The sequence below is a fragment of the Pinus tabuliformis genome, chromosome 1_2 (genome assembly GCF_031772625.1).
Source record: "Pinus tabuliformis cultivar Carrire ecotype Pingquan chromosome 1_2, CPIR1, whole genome shotgun sequence".
Taxonomy (NCBI): Eukaryota; Viridiplantae; Streptophyta; class Pinopsida; order Pinales; family Pinaceae; genus Pinus; species Pinus tabuliformis.
In genome coordinates, this window is record NC_142298.1 from 1,329,028,819 (window position 1) to 1,329,054,744 (window position 25,926).

Below are 25,926 nucleotides of genomic sequence, written 5' to 3' on the forward strand. Positions count from 1 at the left end.
AAAATTTGAGAATAACTGAATGCTTCCTTAATTAATAAATATTCAATTTTAGCAATCTCGATGAAGGAATAACAATTTTTACATTGACATTCAACTATATGTATGAAGTTGCAGCAAAATATGATATAGATAACAGCAAATTTCATTAAGCATTTTCTCAAAACTACAAACCAGATTTTGTTGAAATGTTGCTAGTAAATTTACAATACATGAATGTCTCTATGATCCAAAAATCAGATTGTTTTGATGCACGGATCATGAGATATAAACAAAATGGTTGTAGGTGAGAGTACATGATTTCCGAAATTTTATGAACCAATATTTCTTGAAATTATCTAGGTATGTGTATTTTAATAGTATGTTTGTGTTTCCCAGAGATCACAAGAATTGAGTTCATAGTTTTTGAAAATATGGGAAATCAATTTCTACACTGAAATTGTATGACTGAAATTGCATGCCTTAAATGAGAAAGGAAATAGGAAACATCCATCATGCGTAGCGATTCCTCCCCCTCTCTGAAAAATTAGCATGTCCTCATGCGATGCGAGAAAACAAATAGAGGTGGTTGCTACCAGCTGTTGAAGTCTATGCTTGGTGTAAAACAACATGAAATAAGGGAGGTGTTGAGAGTGGATAAGAATAGCAATGGATGATAAAGAATATGAATGACGTGGGTATAAGAAAGAAATGAATGAAAAGAACACTCCCCCACACTCGAAAATGACATGCTACTGAAAAAGGGGAAGTGGTAAAGATGTGGAATGAAGGATGACAAATAATGCTCAAAATGGATTTGCATTAGATTCTCCTAAATTTATAATAAATTAGAAAACTATGCAATTTTACCTCAAGTTTTACCTCCAAAAATGTGGAATGACATATAAATACTGGCAGTTGTTGAAGCTGATGGAGATAGAGTTGGTGCTGAAAGTGATGCAAAAGGTGGAATCCAGGTAAGCACATAATGTCTGAAAAATTGTTCATGTTCGCAAGTTGCTCGAGCCACCTCTGTTAGTTGCAATAGTGTGGTCATGCTGTGAATAGAATTTTTCCCATACTTGTTGTTCTCCTGTAAACAAAGCACTATTTTGCATACAATGTGCTTGAATCCATAGTGTTAGCTTTGAATATCAACAGATAAGATGCATGCAAAATTGCAATTAGAAAAACTCAAATCAACAAGGTATGGCAAAGTGCAGTAATCATACCGCATGCAATCCCATAATGCATACATTCCCCCCTCCAATTGGAAAATGGGTTCCATAACCATAAAGCTTATGAAAGGGGTGGTGCTGACGGCAAGGCAATGGAGTGAACAATATATCAGTAAGTAAAGCAGAGTACACTTATCAATGATAGGACGGTGAAAATTATGGTTATGTTGAGAGAAAAGTGTGTAAAGATAGTTATGAATAAGAGATAGGACGCTTTGGATTGATGATAGTTTATACAAAACGAAAAAGGACAACAATATGCTAAAAAGATGCTTTGCTGACGGTATTCTAGCTGAAAATGATGTGATTGATCATAAAACACTTTCTCATGCATAAAGGTTCAAACAGGGAAAAAGTTAAGGAAATAACTTCTCTGATAAAAAGAAAATAAGAAAAGGGTATTATAATAATAATTGACGAAAAGATATAACTTCAATACCATAAGCAGAGCCGCTGCTGCCAGTAGGCGTCCATAGCCTCGGCAGGGTTGCTTTTTATCCCATATGAGCCAGGATCCTCAATTTATAAATGGAGAGTTTTAGTGTTGTTCTACAGAAGAAATCAGTGTGCTGGCGTGGTAACCAGATAACCACACTGCCATTCACTAGGAGGTAGCAAAAGTGATCAGGCCGGCTCATGATGAGACCTCCTGTTCCAAGGATAATTTGGCTATCCAATGGATCATAACCCTGGTGTGGTGGCCATAATGGGAATGTCACTTTGTTACAGCCTTATGAACATGGTAGGCTGGCTCGTAATGAGACCCCCTATCCTCCATCTGCGAACAAAATTTTGTTATTATTACACATTTTTATGATAAAAAGAGGGAGGCTCAGTACTCCTTAAGAGCAGGGATGGCGGAAGAAGTTGAACATGTCAATATAAAAAATATACTCATAATCTCATTTATTACAGACAGAGAAGATTATAACCAGGAAGGGTGGAACCAGCATGGTATTAAGATGATCAATCAGTATCATGTACAACAGAGAACAATGCAGTAAAGGAATATATAAATAATTGTGTCCCTTTTTAAAAAGAATCTATCATCAAGGAGCTGTCCTTTTAAAGATCATAACGTGAATAATATTAACTTCGCTTCAAAAGAATCCATAATTCCTGTCCTCATAAAAGTAGTGTACTTCATGTCATGAAAGAGAATCAGGAGAATGTGATTGAGCTGAACTATGAATAATCCCACAAGAGAAAGGAAAGGGTTGCCCTCAAAAATATTCCCAAAGTGTTGCTCTTTTGAATGAACAGCAAAAACACTCAAAAAGTGGTGTTCCGTGTAGGGAACATCAAAGAAAATGCACACCAAAAACAAAAATACACACAGAAAACGCGAAAATGCAAATGTCGTTCCTTTTGAAAGAGAAGAATCCATGCAAGCAAAAACTCGAACAACAAAAACTCAAACTGCTGTTCCTTTTGAAAAAGGAACAACAAAAAACTCAAACTATTGTTCCTTTTGAAAAAGGAACAACAAAAACTCAAACTGCTGTTCCTTTTTCAAACTGTTGTTCCTTTTGAAAAAGGAACAGCAAAAACTCAAACTGCTGTTCCTTTTGAAAAAGGAACAGCAAAAACTCAAACTGCTGTTCCTTTTGAAAAAAGAACAGCAAAAACTCAAACTGCTGTTCCTTTTTGAAAAAGGAACAGCAAAAAACTCAAACTGTTGTTCCTTTTGAAAAAGGAACAGTAAAAACTCAAACTGCTGTTCCTTTTGAAAAAGGAACAGCAAAAAACTCAAACTGCTGTTCCTTTTGAAAAAGGAACAGCAAAAACACACCAAATGCTGTTCCTTTTGAAAAATGAACAGCAAAAACACACCCAACGTGAAAGTGCAGAAGTGCTGTTCCATTTCGAAAAGGAACAGCAAAATGTAAAAGTGCAAAAAGTGTTGTTCCATTTCGGAAAGGAACAGCAGCTATTCCATTTCGAAAAGGAACAGCAAAATGAACTGTGAAAAAGGAACAACAAAATGAATGGCTTGATCAAAAAAGTGTTATTCCTTTAGAAAATAAAAAATGAAAATGATGTTCCTTTGAAAAAGGAACAGCAGGAACGACAAAAATGCACACAAATGCTGTCCCTTCAGAAAAGGAACAGCAAAATACACAACCATAAAATGCAAACACGCAAAGAATGAATTAGTTGTTCACTGCAGTGATGCTAAGGATGAGTTGCACTTTGAATGAAGCAACACCTGAAACACAAAATATAAGAGAAATTAGAAAAGAAACAACATTTTATTTAAAAACAATATGTAAATTAAGTTACAACAGCTATGATATTATGTAAAAAAAATGATCTTTTTGAAAAATGTTTTGGCAGTAGTAACAAGACATGAATCTTGAAATTGAAATCAATTCTTCATTTGTTCTATTATGAATCCGTTGGGTAATGATTTGGATAAAATTCCTTTGTTTTATAAAAACTTCTTTGAAAAATCACTCGTCCATAAATTGACCTTCCTTATTTTCCCAAGACCTGCAAAAAAACGAGTGTCTACCTGCAATAAAACATTCAATCATGGAGAAAGAGAGGTGCACGGGCTCCCCTAATCCAAGAATTATGCAAAAAACAACAAGTAGTTACTCTGTATAACAAATCCATAGAGAAAATAACAAAGTAAAATTTATTTGGTACCTGCGGGAGAGCAGTCGTCGACCATACTAACCAGCAGTGTTTTAATCACAACTTCTTTGTTTTTCGTCCAAATTGAGTGATTCCAAAGCCAAATGAGAGATAATTCAAAGTTTTATCTCCAATAGAAACAGGTTTTAAAAACTCAATGATATGATATGTCAAATTTTTTTAGAACAACCTGCATAATAGAGTCATTTTCGATTACCCGGCTTAGACCAATAGTTGATATTTCAAGCATAACTTTTTCGTTTGATGTCGGATTCAAATGATTCAAATTGGAAATGAAAATAGATTCATTTATTGATCTCCAATAGAAATAGGTTTTGAAGACAAGAAGAATTGATAGGTCAAATATTGTAAGGAACAGTCGGAAAGACAGAGTTTTAAGAGTGTTGATTTACGATAGACAATCAGTATTTTGATCATAACTTCCCCATACGATATCGAAAATGAGTGATTTCAATTGCATTGTAAACTAGATTCATAGGGGAATCTACCATAGAAACAGGTTTTAAAAATTCATTCATTTAGGCCTCCAAAAACTGACTGTCCCAACTCTGTTCCTGAGCTGCCCGCTAGACATCCGGTCAATGTTTTGGCTCTAATTTTTTCGTTTCAAATCCAAATTGAGTGATTCAAATTGGATTGGAAAGTAGACATCAAGGGCTACTTAGGATAGAAATAGGTTTTAAAAATATGGTCATTTAGGCCTCCAAAAATTGACTGTCCCAGCTCTGTTCCTGAGCTGCCCGCTAGACACCCTGTCAATGTTTTAGTTCTAACTTTTTCATTTCAAATCCAAATTGAATGATTCAAATTGGGTTAGAAAGTAGACATCAAGGGATACCTAGGGTAGAAACAGGTTTTAAAAATATTCACTTTTGGTCCCTCAAAACATGACTGTCCCGACTGTTTTTCCAGAAAGTTCATCAAGCCCGCAAGCCAAAAAAAAATGAAATTCAAGTGTTTTTTCAAATTGGTGATAAAAATGAAAATGAGTGTTTGTAGAACTTATTATTTCCATTATGATTCATCTACATACACAGATTATACAAAAAATTATCACCGATGTTGATTTGCATAGCATGTTGCAACAAAAACCCTAGTTTTACATGGAAAAACAAAATGCATTTATTTATTTCCTTATTTATTTTATTTTCTACCCTATCCTATTTTGATTTGAAAAATGAATATGACTACGTGTATGAGTACTTCCAGTGAAGCCATTTTCGAAATACGGCTTCACGTATGCACATACCCAAATTTGAAAAATGCATGTTAATGGATATTAGGGTATGAAAAGGTGGCTTCCCTTGAAAAAATGATATCAAAAATTGTTGAAGCATAGAGTGATGTTGCAAACAAATGATGGAGTGAAACCAATCTTCAATATATCCTTTATTTTTTTGATTTCGCATAGCCATCATATCATGAAGTTCTTGAGCTTTTAAAATAGCTTGTTGATGCATAGTAAAAGAAACCTCATTTTCTTCCATAGCTTCTACAATTTTTGCATTTGAAACATTTTGAATCTCATTGTAGGTTTTCTCTAATGACACATGTGAGATAGAATGGGTGGGAAGGGTGGGTAAATTTTCCAGCTCAACATTGTAAGCATGTTGTACTGGTTTATTATGGTGGGGGTGTGAAATTAGTTGAGCAGGAGCATTTTGATGATGTGGCTGATTGGGTTGTGTGAATGGGAAAGCAAGGTGTTGTGAAAGAGCTGGTGGAGAATATGGAGGATGTGCTTGTGCTACAAGATGAGGGAGAGTAGTCATGCCATCATAAGATGAACCATGCCCAACTTGTAAACAAGATAGGTGGTTATATTGAAATTGACATGGCTGCCCTAACACATTAGCATTCCATAATGGATTATGCAAGTATGACAATGAAGAAAAAGTGTTTTGAACCATACTTGTAGGCCATGATTTCTGTGGTTTTGACCTTGTTGCCGCTTCCTTACCTCTTTGATATGCCACTTCCATCATAGATAAGGAAGAGTGAGTATCTATGAGATGCTCCTTTCGGTCATGAGAACAAAACACTTCATCAAATTCTTCATTTTTATGAACCTGCAAAACATCCAATTTTTCTTTTAAAGAGCTAATAAAATCCAATTTAAAATTTTCAAATAAAGCATTGATTTCAGCTCTTATGTCTCCTATTCTTGTAGCATATTTGGAAAAGGAAAAACAAACATCTCTAAAATTCTTACCAGCTTTGGAGATTCCTCTTGAATACCTTATGCACAACTCACAAACATCATCATATGATAACTGAAAAACATCACCTTTTCCTATCAGATTTAGGGTTTCTAAACATTTATCTTTGATTCCTTTAAGAAGGCGTGTTTTTAAGATCTCTTTTTCCAAATGCTTATATTTTGATTTTTGAAGGTTATAATGAAATCGATCTACATAGTCCTCCAAAATTTCATCTTCCCCTTGTATCATATAGAAAATATCTTCATTGGATTTGCAATAGTCTTGGTACTTCTTCAAGAATATGTTCTTCATGTCCTCCCATGATTGGATGCAATTCCCACCTAGGCTCATGAACCATCGGAGAGCTGCTCCTTTTAGAGTAAGAGGAAACACTTTCAATCTTTGATCGTCAGTACAATAATCATATCCTCTACAAAGTATTTCAAACTCAAACATAAATGTATGTGAATCTTCATTTGCTAAACCATGAAAATTCGGTAAAGATGGGGGAATTATGTGCATTTGTGTCACTCCTCCTAGATCTTTGATAGGAAATTCAAAAGTAGAAACGTGAGCCATTTCTTACCATAGTTTAAGATGTTCTTCATGTGTTTCTTCGAGGCTCCTTCTTCAAATGTTCCTGTCAATCGGTTAGTGAAATGGGTGGTGCTTACATCACCACTTGCGTGAGATCATGTGATTCATTTTTTAAAAAAATTTCTATCTTTTTCCTAATAATTCACACAAAAAACTCAAGCATCTATCTCTACCCTAGGTTCTTTAACAGTCCTGCTAGAAAGTGGACGGGGGAGCAGGGCTTTTACATGCTCCGTACACAAGTTCTTACCTTCCATTTTTAAGATCCAACTCTTCCCTAGCAGGCACTCATCAGATTCACACTACTCTTTAGAAATGGCTACACTCTCCCCGGCAACGGTGCCAAAATGTGGAGCGATAAAAAGGTGTCTTGTGAACTCCTAATTACCTCACATTAATTATCAACCCAGGGACGACTTTTTATTTCAAGAGTGTACTCTGTCTGAGGCGGCTATTTTCTTAAGAGCAATGTTGTGCAATATAGTGCTTAAAACCCACAAGTAAATGAATGCTTGAAACAAAATCTAATTGAAACAGCAAGAAACTGAAAATGTCTTAAACTAAATCATTCATTCAAACAACCATCAATCGAGGATAATAACTCAGTCCTCTAGAAATCGATGAAAAAAGAATTAGAGTATGGATCATGGACCTGGGAGCATAATAGCGTCTGCTGTGTCTCACAACAGCCTTGATCCTCCTCCCACACTAAAGCAATAAATGCAAGTAAAAAGGAACAGCAAGAAAGCAGAATGGAATGGCAATTCAGAAATGGAACAGCAGTAAAAAGGAATGGTAGGAAAGAAACTAAATCTCGCGAGTTCAACACTCTCAATTCTCGGCATCAACTTACATACATTCGGCAATAAAATAACAATATTCAAAAGTAATTTCAATGAACTTTACTTTATGAGACAATATTTACAAATGGATTTTAGAACAGCAGTTCATTGTAAAACAAGAACGTCAATCATATATACAAAACACACTAATAGAACAGCAACCCTCAACCGTATGTACACGTTCTACAGCAATATGAGAGTAATGGATGATATGACTATGTTTCTGAACGAAGTAATATTGCTTTCAAGTCTTACAAATATTATTTCACATAGATCTGATAACAATAGCATTCATACCAACATTCCGCTACAAAAATAGCTGAAAGATGCAATTCGAATAAATGCAGAGACATGAGACAAGGAACTCGTTCAGATTCAGATATCAATTATGAAGCATAGCATATCACATAAAAGATATATCAGATTACTATGTAAGAAAGATAAACAATCCACACGCAATTTACCATATAACAATACAACGGCAAGTGTCCGTCGGAGCTGGGCCCTTGGCTACCGATGGTACACTGCCGTAAGTTACTCCAGATGCAACAACGGAATGAACGCTAAGTCTTTATATTAATCGCATCAGCAAAAGTATAACAAAGTCAGGTCTTCAGCAAGACTCTACGATCACCATTGGTTCTGAAACTAGAATTATAAAAACAGTCGTTCTCCATCCTCCGTCTCTGATCTTGGGTTTCATTTAAATAAAGAAGATCAGAGCATGGATAATTACAATCATGATTTCTCTTACAAATTTAGGTTGATTCTAACCCATTGATCAACAAGAAAATATATTCCCTCTCATCTCTTCAACAAAAGCAGGACGAATTTAGGTTGGCAGCTGAGATTTGGAGGACGGCCGCAACTGAAAATCTGAGAAAATCGTGCTCAAAGAACCCTGCGTTTCTCCCTGTACAAGCCGAATTTGGGCAAACTGTTCTTCATGAAGATAATTGGGCCCGTTCTGGACAAAACCCATGTTCCGGATTTTCCAAATTCGTCTTCATTTGCTCAGAATCTTAACCGCAAAACTGTCACTCCTTAAACCAGCGAATTTCTGAGTTGGCTGATTTAAAAATCAAATCTTCAATCTGGAAGTTACTTTGGAGGCTAAAAATGGTAAATAAGGTTACAACCAACTTATTAGAACTATCATTGGTAAAATAATGCATAATAATCAATTTATTAGAAATAAAAGAGAATAAATAACATTCATCCATGAGAGCATAAATTAGTTATAAAATGGATTTAAATGATAAATTATAATAAATGTCATGATGAAGAATGGTGGAAATGGGTGGAATAAACCTTCACAAGTGAGAATAATCATGGCATATTAACGACCCCACACCCCCTTGATGTCTCCGATGCGATAAAGCGTATCGCCATCGGCAATCGGCAATAACAAGTCAACACATGATTGAAGGCACTCAAATCCTCCGATGCGATAAGGCATATCGCAATCGGCTATCGGTGAAATCACAGTGGCACGACAATAAAGCCTGAATCCATTCCACGATTGTGATGCATTAATAAGGCGCACATCTCGAGAACATATTTAAAAGGCTCGCATGCATTGTATCACCTTTCGATGATCAAAAGATGTTTAAGACAAATATTAAAGCCTTTCCTTTCACATTACCGATCGTCAATTGCAGTTTACTTCTAATTATCCGTCAAAGAAATCTAAGCCACATTTGAATGAATCATTTGACATATAAATGACATGATGGGCATTTAAAACCTCCTTTACCATGATTGATAGGTTAAACGGTGAATCAATGAAGTAGTTAAGGGAATATTTTCCTTTAGATTTTATTCGCGGCAATTTCACTATAATCCATTATCACCTGCTGATCGAAGTAATTCTTTCATATTAGTCTATAGTAGCATTTCTTTGTATCATGTTTTTCTCATAGCTTGTGCAGAACTCTGCTGAAATAAGGAATTTGAACAAATGGGAAAGAGATCAAAGAAATACGCAGTAGCAATAGCTCCTACAGCAACAGTGTAGCCAGCCAAGGATCCAGGGCCAAGCAAAAAAGGGTTAATCTCAGACACTACGTGCCTCGGCCTTGGAAATACTAGTTGGGAGAGCATTTACAATTTAATTGAAGCAGAGGAGCCTGAGGAGATATCAGAAGAAGCCACAGCTAACTCGAGTAGCAAATCGGAAGCGTCCCTCAAGGATTTAGCATGTTCATATTTGCACAGAATAGCGGCACGAGAAAAAATCCTCCCTTATACTGACGCAGTAAGATGGGTGGTAGAGGAAATTCCAATCTCAAACAGAACATTTTGCACAATTGACGGGAGGATATTTGGCTCCTTTCAGCCCGATGATCTAAGGAAAATGTATCACTTGCCTGAGCCTGAAAAGCAGTACAGCAAAGCCTTCCTTGAAAAATTTGCAAATGAAAACGAGACAGAATCGGCCCTGATTAAGCAGTGGAGACATAATCCTGAGAAGCCCAAGCATGAATCATCAGGTAAGTACTCCGTGGACTCATTAGCTTCTCCTTACTGTTATGCCGGAGCAATGATGTGTAGAATGTTGGGAATACTTGACTCTGCCAAGTTTACTATTGAAATGGTCCCTCTGATGGAGGCAGCCATCAACAGTTATGTGATGGATTGGGAAAACATTTTGTCCGATAAATTAGCCACAACAATACTCGAATTCAGGTCAAATTCACGAAAAACCACCAGGACTATTCTCCCTTTTTATTATAGTGCTTATGTTATGGATGCTCTTTGTTTTAATTTTGAATATCCGATACTTGGATGGAGATGGACTCCTGAAGACCCTAAGCCAATCCACATTTATCATTAGATATTATAGAAAGCTCACTACAAAGATCATTTGTACAAAATCTGTAATGGTTTTATGTTGCCTATCTACTATGATATTTTTGATAAACCTGCCCTAGGATTTCCGAGGAAGAAGGGATCGACTTCACTGCTATAGGAAATTGGTTCGAAGAAGACAAATTCACCTATATAAGGCTTTTTAGTAGCCTTAAAAAACCCCATGTTCTTCCCTTATATGTGCCCGATAAGCTGTTAGTTCGGGAATTGGCCTATTAGATAACAACAGAAGGGACATCCAAAACCCTTAAAAATTCTAAGAAGCAGGAATGGCCTTCATTTCCTTTGAGATGTGGTGTTTACACCCTCCCTAATTATAAACATGCAAAGGAAACAGAAAAAATAAAAATGCTCAATCTTGCAACAATTCCTAACAGACAATATGATTCAAGAAAATTTGTCTATAATGTTCTTGAGCAGGCCAAACTTGCAAAGTTTGATCATGAGAAGGATGACTTTGATGACCTATTTTCCTCAGCAAAATCATTGTTTCAGGTAAAAACATTGGCTAGGATCAGATATAAAGACGAAGGGCTAGAAGTGTTCAATAGGCTCAGAGAACAGAGGTTGCAAACTCTACCTCTGGACTTATTAGCTACCACCCCAGCAATCCAGTCAAGCGAGCCTGAACAACAAAAACCTCCTGTTGTGGAAAAAAATCCCGAGAAATGAGAAGAGCCATAACAAGAGAAACAACAAGAAAAGGGTAGTGAACACAAGGATATAGATACTTAGATTGATCCCAATCTCCTTAAAGAATGGCATCAATTTGATTCCATTATAAGCAATCCTGAAAGTTCACAGGGTTTTAGTACACCTGAAATGACAATTGGTCAGAAGACAGCAACAAGTACGGTTCCAATTGAAGGAACCAACGGCCTACCCACCAGCAAAGATGTAGAAATAGTTCCTAAGGTTCCATCGGATGAATTTTTTTTGCAGATAGAAGACATACCACCATTATATGTCTTTTACAGTCCTAAACATAGGGTTGTAGTAAAAAGACAAAGGAAAAGGAGAAGGCTTGATCAATCTTCCCTTTTACCTACACAGATAGAGATGGCTAATGTGGTATGGAAAGAAGAATTCAATCCTTCTAAGGATCTCACAAAACTCTCTCAATATGCCGAGGCTTATTCGACAGCCACTATGGATAAAGCATCAGAAGTGAAAAATTTATTAAAAGAAAAAGATCAGACAATTGTTTCATTGGAGGCACAGGTATCCGAAAGACAGCAGAGGATAGACCAATTAGAACAGTAGTTAGTAGTTCAGCAGCAAGTAAACAACCAACTAAATGAGCAATTGCTCAAGGAGAAACAGAGGATAGACCAAAGTGCAGTGAAGAAACAAAAGGAATTATCCATAGCTTTGGCCAAGATGAAGACAATGAATGAACATATGAGTAAAACAAAAGATGAGCAAATCGCTCAATTATCACAACAGATAGAAAGGTTCAAAAGTCTTCCTCAACCAGCAGAGTTCAGGTCCGAGGCTCTCCAAATCAATAAAGCATTGATTAAGCAGCTAAATTTACTATGTCATAATATTTCCCTTGTTGAGCCCCTCTGTGAGATTGCTTCATCAATGATTGACAAATCAGTCGACGCCAGGCAGAATTTGGAACAGGCTGATGAGACTTTAACCAACTTTCTTGCTTGGCAAGAAACCAGTGAAGGGCAAGCCACAAATCTGCCTAAAATTCTAGAATCACACAAGGAGATCCTTTTCCTAGAATGGCAGTCGCAATTGATGAAGGTAGAAAGGGAAACTTCAAGATGTAGATCAGCAACCAGTAATTTGATCGAGTTAATAAATGATACTCTTTATCTGTCTAATTTGATTTCACAGTGCACTCCAGGTAAATTGCCATCAGCCAAAGCATTGGAATAGACATGCAATCAAGAATTGGAAAAGAAGGAAAGATTAATCGCTAGCATCCAAAGTTTAACTTGGGATACCTTTTGGTTCTTCCTAGTTAAACCATACAGTCAAAGAGCAGCACTCAAATGTTTAACTGATGCGATTGGTTATATGATTCCCGAAATTCATGATGCTACGTATTCAGCCCAACTGCATTCTCGTCTGAGTCACCCTCTAGAATTGCAACCAATGCTTGCTATCTGCCAGCTCAAACCAAAGGATGATCGGTCGAAACAGTGAATCATTCTACCAACTGCAAACAGGCCTATTTCAAGGAGATTCTTATGATTTGGTTATACCACCTAATAGCTTTTTTATTTCATAATAAGTTAGCTTAGATAGTATTTATAGACCCTTTCATGTCTTTAGAAAGGGTCCTCAATTTTTTAATCAAAATTGAATCAGAAGTCACACTATTGTGCTTACGATATATATTTTTTTATGAAGACTGGACCTATATTCTGAATTTTAATGAAGAATGCTTTCATGGGAAATGCACTATTGCTTTTTGTGGAAGTGTTTCTAAGTTAGAAGAAGGAATTTGAATGTGATTGATATCAAGAGGGATCCAAATTACATATGGTACTATTATCTGTGTCTTTGCTCCATTCTTTTATATGAATCAACATTTATTCAATCTTGCTATCATTGGATATATGTATGTGTTTTAACAACAGTCCTTATACTTATCACTATTGAATGTTTAAGGAATGTTATTCTTTCAAGCATATTTATGTCAATGATATATGAAGAATAGTGTAATAATGTTTTAATGATTACTTTGTTCAACTACTTGAACAAAGTAATTATCATATGAATAAATATCTTTGTTTATCAATGGAGTCATCTATATGCCTATTTGTAGATAAAGATCATCAAAAGTTACACTAAAGTGGAAATTTCCCGGGATAGATTAGTTGTTTATAATCTTGCATTTTAGAATAAATCATTCACCATTATCATTAGATAATAGATAATCAACCACTTATCCATCCTATTTACAAACCATTGGGAAACTGGTCCCATTATATCCAGTCGGAGCCACCACACCAAATGGAAAAGGAGCTGCCTTTAAGGTCCGGACCAGGTGGTTTTCCCCGATGTTGATGCAGCAATTTTCGAGGCATCAACAGGAACCAAGGATGAACGAACACCTATTGGTTCGGTCAAACTGAGCTAAAATAGGCCCGATCAACGCTGGTCAAACATGACCTGTTTTTCAAGAATCCCTAGAAAATAGGGCAGAAATGGTAGATTTTGGGATTTTTCCAGATTTGGTGTAACTAATTGGATGAGTTCGACCTAGATGGATGGGATTAGGATAAGATAAGATTGTTAGAGACATTATAGCATAGTTTGCTTATTATTTCTCTATTTATACCAAGTTTATGAACCATTGAAACATGGAGAATCTGTATAATATGATATTGAGACTCTTTGAAAATTGAAAGTTAATTGAAGAACCTATTTCATTTTCATTTGTTGTTCATGCTTGGTGATTGACTGGAGTTGTTGTAGTTTATATTTCTTCAAGTGTGCAAGGAAAGGGTGGAGGGCCCCCACACCAAGCTAAGTACACTTCATGGTTAATTTAGCTTAATTTTCATAAACTAGTTTTGCTTCAGATTTGTTCAGTTAATTAGATGAATGAGGATTTATTATTTTTGCTGGTGAATCTTGGTTTACTTTTAATCTGCATATGAAGGGACAAACCAATGTTTAAGTTAAACTCTCCTTCTATCTGATATAAGAACGAAAACTAAAATTCATTTCCTTTTTATTTTCTGAATTCCTAGTCTTAAATACAATGGTAACAATGATGAATGAAATTGTGAAGAAGGACAACATGGACCTCCTCATTTAAGAGCCTCTTCTATTACTCTTTATGCATCATAAACTATTGTTAATCCAGTGTTTAGTTTCTCTTCATGAATTAGTACTATAGAGAAGGACAAACATGATCTCCTAAGTTAGGAGCCTCTTCCCATAGATGTTACATATTGAATCAGAAACTACTTAGTTAGATTTTTATATTTGTAATTTTTCTATTTCATCTTCTAACCTTGACTACATTTGAAATCCATATATTTTGGACATGCTTCCAAGCTTACAAGCCCGGATTGATAATTAAATACTTGTGTTAGTTTACATAGTAAATTGACCCAACAACAATTATGTAACAGTAAATCATCGATTACTAGGGTGGCATAGAATGGAGGAGTGGAAGGCTCCTTCTCCTCCACATGTGGGCTAAACATAACTAGAAACCTTTCCTCCTGTAAGTTAATGCTATCTTGAAGTGGGATAATGGTAGGTAAGTACATGAATTGAGAAATTTGTGCTTTATAATTGGGTTGATTCAACAATTCAATCAAAGGAACAAATATCTTGACCTTTTCTAGCTCTTTTTGCATGCTAAAGGCAGAGGGATTCCTATCAACTTTGACTGACTCCACTGGTTCATTACTTTATTTAGGGATTCACTTTGTTTATACAATGTTTTCCTCTATATTTGGGACTTCAGACTTAGGATGAACAGGATGGGAGGACTCTCTTTTGGTTGGTTGCACGCGATGACTGGTTTCTTCCCTTTATCAGTTGGTTTAGGGGCAATGGGTTGAGTAGATTCCTCATTTTGATCCTAGATCCTAGATTTTTTTCTTGACCTCAAATCATATTTCCTATGTAACTAAGATTTCATGAAATCAACAAAGTGTTTATAGTAGGTGTTTATCTCTTCATCATCCAAGGGGATGTTCAAATCCTCCCCTTCTCCTTCCTGTGCTTCTATCTCATTTTCTCCTTCTGAAAGAGAAGAGAATTGGTTCTCCTGCACTTCTATAGCATCTTCAATATTTTCCTCAGGGTCTGTTATGAAACCAGCTCACAAAAAGATAGAAAAGAGAGATCAACGCCTTAGAATTCAGCCTCTTCGAGGGGGCAACCTCCTTTACATTACACAAATGAACAATTCTTTGATGATACAAATGAAAAGACCTCCTTTCTATATATAGGAGTCTAAGGGGTCATAACATAATTAGAGCCGACATAACAATAATAATGTAAGGGCACAATAATAACAATAGTGGGCTTCTATGGGGCACAATAGTAACAATATGGGCACTACATGGGTACATCAATATAATAAGTGGGTTGTACCAATAACAATAAGGGGTTACACTAGTAGTATAGGGTCCTAACATGCCCCTCTCCTTCAAAAAGCGTTGTCCTCAACTCTTGATTTGTTCTTGATGCTTCTGTATAAAATTTGTGTCCTCCCATGTGGAATCTTCAGCGGGTAAGTTCTTCCACTTGATGAGATACTCTGAAATTGATTGATTTCGTAGCTGTCAGGTTCTTGTTTCTGTGACTGCTCCAGGTTCCAATATGATTTTTCCTTCCTCTTCAATTTCTGGCAATATTGTTTGAATTGGGATCTTTTGCAACTTTTGAATAAGTGGCCATACTTCTTCGTCCTTCTTCTATTCATCCCTTGCTTCATTTATCCAATCTAATTGGATAATAGAAATAGCACAAAACAATGCTTTCACATCCTCATCCTTGAAGAGTCTTCCCATTCGGTAGGTTCGCCATTTTTTAAGTGCATGTAGTATTGCCAACATTTCCTTCTCATAAATAGCTTGCTTGAGATTTAGTAGTAAAAATACCCAATCACCTACATCAAAACATTTTTCACTACGATGTTGATCTACCTGTTGTTTCGTTTGATTTTGCACCGAAGTAGCATTATCCTCTAAAAGTTGGAGAACTTGTTGTTGATGCTCAATGTGATCTTGCACTGCTTGAACCTTTGTCTTCTTGATATGTCATTCTATCTCTAAAGTTTGAGGAGTGGTAATTTCTTCCAATCCTTTACAAGATATGGTCGGATTCATTTCTTGATGCTCGATGTGATCTTTCACTTCTTGAAAATTTTTCTTCTTGATATGTCCTTCTATCTTGATAGTTTGAGGAGTGGTAATTTCGACCAATGAATTACAAGATATGGTTGGATTCATTTTTTCTTTCTCGATGTGATATTTCACTTCTTGCACCTTTTTCTTCTTGATATGTCCTTCTATCTTGAGAGTTTGAGGAGTGGTAATTCTTGCCAATGCTTTACAAGATATGGTCTGATTCATTTCTTCTTTCTCTAGGGTGGGGTCCTGGCGTATATCTTCTTCTTTTGATGTTTCTTGATCCTTTTCTTCATCCTCTTCATATTCTATGTAAAATAATTTCCTTTCAGCACACTTATGACCTTTAGTGCATTTTCTATCACAATTGTAACAAAGCCCTTTTTCTCTTTTTTCTTCCAATTGTTGTGGTGTAACCCTTGTAGGTTGTGGAAGGCTAGGAGAAACAAAACTTCCATCTTTATAGTTGTGAGGGGTATGCTTCCTAGTTTCCATAATTTTGCTTTCCACTATGTCACAAAGCCCTTTTACTCTTTCCAATTGTTGTGGTGTTGCTCTAAAGAAGGTGTTGCTCTTTGTATCCTCATAATGTGCTATCATTTCCTCCGTGAAAATTGACCACGTAACAAGTTTTTTACGAGAACAAAGCCCTTCATACCATAAAAATTGATCCGGTTCTAAATATGAAGATGAAATTCATACCTTTTGTAACAATGGTACACCATGTAGATCAAAATATTGCTCCATCTAAAGTATCCAATTTACTGGATCCTTGCCATCAAACTTCCTCATCTCGCTTTTTCTTGATTTTAGGAGCTCGATCTTGAAACGACTTTAACTCTGTACTTTCGGATCTTTAAGTTTTGAAGTTATGACCTGTAGTATCCCTCTATGTCCTCTTTCCAATGCCACCTATTTGATCCAAATTGGATTCTCCAAGAAAGAGTTATGCACAATCTTCCAAGATGACCTAGTTATATACCTTTCCAAAAGAGCGAACTTGTATGAAGTGCCACGTGTCACTGTTTCGACCTTTGGCTCTGAAAAATATATACAAGAAACTACAGTCTGTCCTCTTTCTATACCTTCTTATGAAATTCAATCCGATGCTCAAAGAGAAAGTTATGATGATTTTCCCCAGGTCACCTGTTTGGAATGTAATTCAGGAGTCTACAAAAAGACCAACTTCCTCAAATCATATCTCTACAAATATAGTGTGAAAGGCTCTAAAATTTAGATCCGAGATTCAACGCGATGTCTTCTCAAATGGGTTTTTTTTTTAGCTTCTGAAACTTCATAGAAAAAACGTTATAGCAAAAATGCCACGATGACCTGTTTGGAGCAGCGAAACCCTACAATCCAAAGCTATGATACCAAATGTTATGAAACCAGCTCACAAAAAGATAGAAAAGAGAGATCAATGCCTTATAATTCAGCCTCTTCGAGGGGGCAACCTCCTTTACATTACACAAATGAACAATTCCTTAATGATACAAATGAAAAGACCTCCTTTCTATATATAGGAGTCTAAGGGGTCATAACATAATCAGAGCCGACATAAGAATAATAATGTAAGGGCGCAATAATAACAATAGTGGGTTTCTATGGGGCACAATAGTAACAATATGGGCACTACATGGGTACATCACTATAATAATTGGGTTGTACTAATAACAATAAGGGGTTACACTAGTAGTGTAGGGGCCTAACATGGTCATCTTCCAAATACAAAGGAGGTTGTATTTGGTCTTGTTGATCCCTTATTTCTCTTTGCAAATGCTGCAAAGGGGGCTTCCTTCACAAGGGATTAAAGTTTCTGTTGGGACCTTGTTGAACTTGTCTAGGAGAGTTTTTACTTTCCATCTCCAACTTGACCAACTTATTTGATAGGTTCCAGATTATTTTATTTATTTCATCTAAATTCTTCTCTTGTTCTTCCCTAACTAGACTGGAGGACTTAGCTTATTCCTTTCCCCTTCTTCTATCACCATGTTCTCCCTTTCCTTTTCACTTTCCAGTAAATGAAAAATTTTCATCAACTTTTAGAGCATCAGTCTGGATTTGATCTAGTGTGCGAAATTTCCTTTCCCTGAGGGTAAACCAAAAGTATGGCTCAAAGGCTCTAGCAAACACGACTTTAGCAATTGCCTATGAACATTTGCTCTTAGCAAGGAGACTGTTATATAACTTATTAAACCATTTCATAAATTCTAAGACATCCTCATTATGTTTTTCCTTTATTACATTGAAATCAATGAGAGAATACCCATGGTCCTTATTTTCTCCCCATTTTTGCATGAAAGAGTTCTTTAGTTCCTCCAAGTATTGATTGAAGAATTTGGTAGGGTTTTAAGCCATTTTCTGGCTTCCCCATCTAGATATTGAACAAATTGTCTCAGGACTACATCAAGATGCTCTACATATAAGTTCTAAGAAAATGCACAAAAGAATTCTACGTATTTTTGGGCTGAAATATCATTCTCCCCAGTTAATCTTGATAGGATATTAAGATAATCATAATTCATTCCATTTAGAGGTTGTTTCAAGTTAAGTGGGGCATATTTTTTAAGTAGGAAGCGAGGGACAACCATATTTTTCAATGAAGTTTGGAAAATATTTGCGATAGAGCTTGGTTGAGAAACTGTGTGAACAATACCTGAATGGATTTGGAATGAAGTATTAGTGGGGATTCGAGAAGGACTAGTAATAAGAATATCCTTGATTTATTCATATTCTAGATAGGTAGGTAACAAAAAAGGTTGAGAACTAATAGAGTTCTCTTCAGATTTTACTTTTGAGGAGTGAGGGCTAAGCAGAGGAAAATGTTTTTCATGAAAAATCCAAAACTCTAGATGAGGTCTCAGGATAGTTTATCTCGGCCTTTTGTGAGCTAGAGGTTGAGGCTTTAGAGATAGATATCACATGATCTGTAGTTATGGGAGTTCTTTCTCTCAAAATTCCTCTAGAGACAATTCACTCTGGGTCAAATATAGGATGTGTTTTATGCTGTGAAGTATCAGAATGATTCTGGGGCCTCCTGAAAGCCATAATGACCAACTGAATTTTTTTACAGTGGAGTCATCAAGGTGAGAGATATCAACCCACACATCCTTTGCTCACTTGACAAAAGGAGTGTAAAAATGTCTTACCCAAGGAAAAATTTTCTTATTCACTCTATGACAACAATGCTAGAAGATGTTGACACTCATAGATACAACCTCCAGGTTGAGAGAGGTTAGTGCTTAGGACATCTTAGAGTGTTTGAAGGGTTTATCATTAGTATTCAAAATTCGAAACATATTTTGAATTAAAATTTGGTTCAGATTTTTCTTCCAAAGGAAGATTCAATCATAAGCATGCATTGAATGCTCTCTTGAAGGACTTAAAATTTAAATCTAATGGCCTATCTACAGAAACATATAGTTAAATTGGTTGTTTTTGTAGTAATCAAGGGAGAGAAGTTTAGTGTAGAGGGATGATCTCAGAATCCCATGCATAAAACTTCAGCAAAGAAACTATGAAATAGATGACATAAATGAAATTTTAGAGGGAATGAAGCACATATTAAGGACATTAAACCTCATACATCATAAGAATCCTTCATCAAAATATTGGCATAGATGAATCCATAACTCTGAGATTAAATACAGCAACTATTGTTGCCTTGAGGGGCTCAGACCTAGGTTCAGAGTTAGCCACGCTAACAAACAAAACCCTTTTATCACCAACCCTTTCGGCAACATTTTCTCGCACAGACCGCAGTCTCACCCGAGACGACATTGGGGGATGATGGAACTAGGTTTCCACATCCAGAAGGATACGGAGTGTGGATCTTGACTTAGTCCAACTCACCTATAGATCTATTAATGTACTACGTAATCTTACTTAATATTATACTGAATCTGATCTATTCATACAAAAACACTACTTTGTATATCTAAAACTCTATCTACTGTGCATAAATCAATGGATGCTAACTATAATTAACTGTAACAACATTCATATATTAATTCTGATATTATCTTTTACTGCACACCACAAAAGTAAACACTAATTGCATAAATAAAAGTACAAAATGTAAGTACACATATCTTCCTTCAAAATCTTATTTATTATCTTCAGATCTTCACAATTACAATCCTTCTTACCCTGTGCAGATAGTTGCAAGGGCATGTGCACAAAACTGCAGACTTACCAAGGTATCCACGCACACAGCTGCAACAAAATTCCCCTTCACTCTAACACAGAAAGATATGCCAATTACATACTGAAAACATCAATCTTCTTCTATTGTTTGACTTACTAAGACACCCTTTATATATCTTTTTCTCTTACAATACCATGGTCCGCAAACCATGGGCGGAGCTCAAAACCTACAAATTGATCCCATCCTTTTACAAAATAAGGACCTTTGACCCACCCTTAAGCTCCTATTACTCCTAAAACATTACGTGAATCATGCTTCACTCCTCAAAATAAGGTCTCTTTACAAAACTTTGACCTAGGGGGACCCTATCCAATAGGCCCCCAACGCAAAGACGTGACTCGTGCCGAGTCACTCAACTAGTATGTCCTGAATCTTCGCTTTGAGACTGTTGTATGCATCCTTCAAAGGCTAAAGTGTCTTTGTGCACTTCATGATGGTTTTTCTTACTTTCTATACCGGCTTTTTTGTCGTCAGCCCTGCTATCATTAGACTGATGGTTCTTTGCGTCTACCTAATAATCTTCAGCTTGCTCTCCACTATCTGTGAGATATGAATGGATTCATTATCCCATGGCTACATCCACGCTGAAATGATTTGCTCCTTCCGCCATAGCTCATTGATATGTCCCTGCAAAAACTTTCCCTCCTAGAGACAGACAAACCATTGCGGAGGTGCTAGGGTCCGCGCCATCACTTTGATTTCATCAAACTATTGTTGCTTGTCATAGATCTTTGCATGTATCTTATATACATATGGGTCCTCCTGCAGCGAGACCCATATCTCCATAGTTTCTTTGAAGATTTGGCTACCATCCTTGATTATATTAGCTATATTCTCTATAGTAGCCTTCATATGTGTTGCTCATGAACCTTTGGTGTAGTCGCTGGCTACAACCTCATCTACAACTCCATGATCTACATTTCCAGCTCAAATTTGACTTTATCGACTTCTCATGTTGATTCTTTTAATATTTCCGTGAGCTTCTGAAGATTCTCTTTGGGTGTTGCCTCTGTCTAGATCTAGAGTTTCAGTAGCTCATAGCAACCTTTTGTGATGGCCTCTTCTAGCTATTGCATGTGCTCAACTACCTCATCCAATAACAACGGTGTAAAGACTTTGATTTTGATAGCATCTGGCCCCCTGTTAACCTTTGAGGTTGGCTTTCATGGCGACATATAGGGTGGAAAATTGGAGATCGATTCCACATTTTCTGCATGGATATCTTCTATTCTATCAGCTACTTCTTCCACATATGAATCTTGGGGCTCCATCGGCTACTTCTGCTTGTCTAGCCTCTCCTTAGTTCTCTGCTCCTTAGTAATTTTTCTTGGTGATTGCTGAATTGGAGGCTTCTTCTTTTGAACTCTTGCGTCAGTAGTTTGCTTTCTTGGGGACCTTAGCATGGTGACATGTGTTAGAGGTGTAGCAGTCATGATGAATCCTAGCCCTCGTCTAATAAATTCTTGTTCAATCTCCTCCCAGTTCATGCAACAGAACGCTCGGCTCACAATTAAGAAAACATTCACCATTCGAAATCTCAATGAGAAAAGTGTTCGAATGTTAAGCGGGTTGCCATATTTATAACCTTTTTGAATTTCAAACTCTATGATCTCCTTCATATCCACCTGATAAATGTGAATTTAGCAGCATATTTTCCCAGATATGCCCATTAAATGCGTTCCCCCCGATCCTTCTAATGAAAATTTCCCTGTCAAATCAACTATAGCAACCCCAACGGTCATATTCTAGATAAAATTCATTAGACCCTTCCCTGCAATGCAGTTACTCCTTCTTTGTCGTATCTTCCTCCACCTGCACCATCCTCCTGAATACGGTGCAATACTTTCTCCTCGACGGATTCCTTCTTTGGTAGAGTAGTTTAAATTCTTATGCTTCCTTCCAACTTCCTGTAGCACTAAGACTTTTCTCCATTCATATAGTCATTGCGCAGTCCCAGGGATAGAATTGTCCCTGTAGATTTTCAACCTACTACCATTTACTCGCCCAGGAAAGAATTCTCCATTCATCTTCGCGAGCTAAATTGCGCCACCATATGAGATATCCCTGACAATGTATGGTCCTAACCAATGCATTTTGAATTTTCCTGGGAACCTTGCAAAATTACTATCGTACAATAGAACCAAGTCTCTATTCTTGAAATTTTTCTTCTTAATATGTTGGTCATGCCAGGCCTTTTCCTTGGCTTTTTGCACTTGTTGGTGAAATACTAAAATAAAGCGATCTTCCTCGAGTGCGAGCAGTTGTTCCAATCTCTCCTCCATAATTTCGCTGCCCACCATGTTCGTGATTGTCGTAATTCTAAGACTTGGTACTATGTATTCCATAGGCATTATGACTTCCTGTCCATAAACCAATCTAAATGGAGTCTTTCCCGTCAACATTTTGTAGGTAGTCTCGTATGCCCATAAAATTTTTGGTATGCACACATCCCAATTATTTATGTTGACGTTGCATACTTTAGTCAGAGCGTTCTCCAAAATTTTGTTGAAAGCCTCAACTGTGCCATTCACCTGAGGATGATAAGGCGTGCTCTTTTGATGATGTACCTAAAACTCCTCCATCAATGCTTCAATAGTGTTGTGTAGGAAGTGTGATCCTTGGTCACTCATCAAGATCTTTGGACACCCAAATCTCGACAAGATATATTCAAAGATGAATTGCACAACAGTGTCTGCGCTGTAATCCTTTACTGGTTGTGCTTCAACCCACCTGGTCAGATAATCTGTCACAGTAATAATGTATTGTGCAACAATATTATTTCTTGGTGTATTCATCGGCCCAACAAAGTCAATCGCCTACTTATCAAAATCCTGCAAGGTGACTTGTGGGTTCAACAGAAATTCAACCCTTCTCAATAGTCTTCCAGTCCTCTAGCAAACATCGCAAGCACTACAATATTCTTTGGAATCCTTGTGCACCGTCGGCCACCATAGTCCTACTCTTAAAATATTCTACGTTGTGGATTTTCCCGCATAGTGTCTCCCCACGATACCACCATGTTCTTTTTCCAAAATGTTATGTCTTTCATGCTCAAGAACATATCTGCGTAATATCTCATCGGGGCCCATTTTATACAAATGTCCAGCAATCAGAGAAAAATCTGCAGCTCTAACTACGAGTTCTTTCTTCTGTTGATTCATATACTCCACAGGGGCTACTTTGGTAGACAAAAAGTAAATGATATCGGCGAAATGATCATCATCAACCCTTACTACAAAGAGCTGTGCATCGAACAGTCCTTCTGCAATGTTCATTGGGTCTTCGCTGGTCTCAGTTATGGACAGATGATCCGGCCCAGCATTCAGTCATCTTGGCTTAACTATTACTTCAAAATCATACCCTTGGAACAACAAGAGCCACCTGCAGATCTTCCCCCCCAACACAGGCTTGTTGACCAAGTACTTCAGTGTAGAATGGTCTGTAAACATCTTGAAGTGCATGCCTAATAAGTAATGCCTGAATTTTTGCAACACGTACACCATAGCCAAGCCCTTTCATTCCATTGTGGAATAATTCATTTCTGCCTTAGATAATTTTCGACTCGCAAATGTGATGGGGTGATCAAGATCCCCTTCTACTAGCTGCGCTAAGACAACACCCAAAGCTATGCATGACGCATCTACATGAACATGGAACTCCTTCTTCCAATCTAGAAACACCAAGATCAACACAGTGACCATTTTTTCCTTTAATATGTCAAGGCTCTTTTGACATTCATTATCCCAACAAAAGGTGACATCTTTCTTCAGTAATTTTTCCATTGGCACAGTGATCTGTGCATAGGCCTTTATGAACTTCTGATAATAACCAGTATGCCCTAGATTTGTGCATAGCTGCTTCACGTTCTTCAGTGGATCTAGATTGATAATAACAACAATTTTTGCAAGGTCCACCATCAACCCCTGCTTGCAAACAACATGTCCCAGTAATATTCCATATGGTACACAAAAAATACACTTTTTCAGGTTCATCGATATTAGATATTTCATTTAGGTATGCAACATCAAACGCAGGCTTGAAACATGCATGTTCAACAGTCCAAAGATTGTCCAATCATCAAATTAAACCTCCAAAAATTTGTGGATGAATTATTTAAACGCTGCGACGACAATTCTGGAGAATATCGTAGGTGCATTCTTCAACCCAAACAACATGATTGTATATTGAAATGATCCCCATTTAGTAGAAAAAGTGGTCTTACTCCTATCTTCTGATGCGATATTAATCTGATGGTACCCTAAAAAACCATATGTAAAGGAGTAGGCCTCCTGTCCTCCCACATTATCCAAAACTTCATCAGTGAATGGTGTTGGGAATGGATCATGTATGCATGTGTCATTCAACTTTCTTAAATTGACACAAATCCTTATGTCTCCCTTAATATTTTTCTCCTGCACTACTATCAGGGTTACCCATTTAGATTCTTCCACAGGTTCAATTATTCTAGTTGCGACCATCTTCTCAAGCTCTACCTTCACCTTCTCTTTGTATTTTGGGTTTATCCTATTTGGTCATTGTTTTACAGGATTCACATCTAGCTTCAAAGTGACCCTCATTATTCCCAGATCACCTACAATGCCTTTTAACTTAGTGAACTTCGTCGAAAACAACTCCTGGTACTCATGTAGTAATTCAACGACCTTACCTACTCTACCCTCATCCCATCAATCTCTTATGCATGTGAATTTGTGCTCCGCCTCTAAGCTTATATTGACTTGCATCATCTTAACAGGTTGTGTTATGTCAAGTGTCTCAACTTCTAGTCCCACAACCTCATGTTATCTTTTTGATTCAGGGATGTTAATGTTATGCGGATCTTCCTTGCCCTCTTTCCAATCATATTATAGCATTTTATTGCGTGCTACAACTGTGCGTTCCAATCAGACTGTACCCAAGTCGTTGGATCATTTGGTTTCTAGAAAATTCCTGCTCTGATTTTTTGAAGGGCGTCATCGATACACTGAAAACTATCTTTGAAGCTAAAGGTTAATATGAAGCTTTCCTTTAGATCATACTAGTGAGCAGTGCCATGGTGCATATCCGTTTCAAGATACCAATTCATCGGTATCACATCCAAAGTGTGGAAAAATATGTGTACCCATTCTGGTTGAGGTTCTTCGCCCCATGTCGTAGTCCAATGAGAAAAATGTTCTCGGGGATCATCCTTACCATTATACTTCTCTGCAAGCCTTGTGTTTGCATGAACGAACCTGAGCCTCATCAATCGACGATACTCCTTCCAATCTCCTATATTATCTTTATGCGTGCCCCACCATCGCACAAGTGTAGACCTCAAAGCTATATTCAAGGCCTGGAATTGTTGTGATTCTGGTACATCCCTTTCAAACTCATCAAGAAATAAACTGACATCACCTATCGCATCATAGTAAGGTAAACTACGTACCTCTATTGAGATGCAGCGAAGAGATTTTGTAAGTCTATTATAGTGCAAAGTAGAAATTTTGTACAACC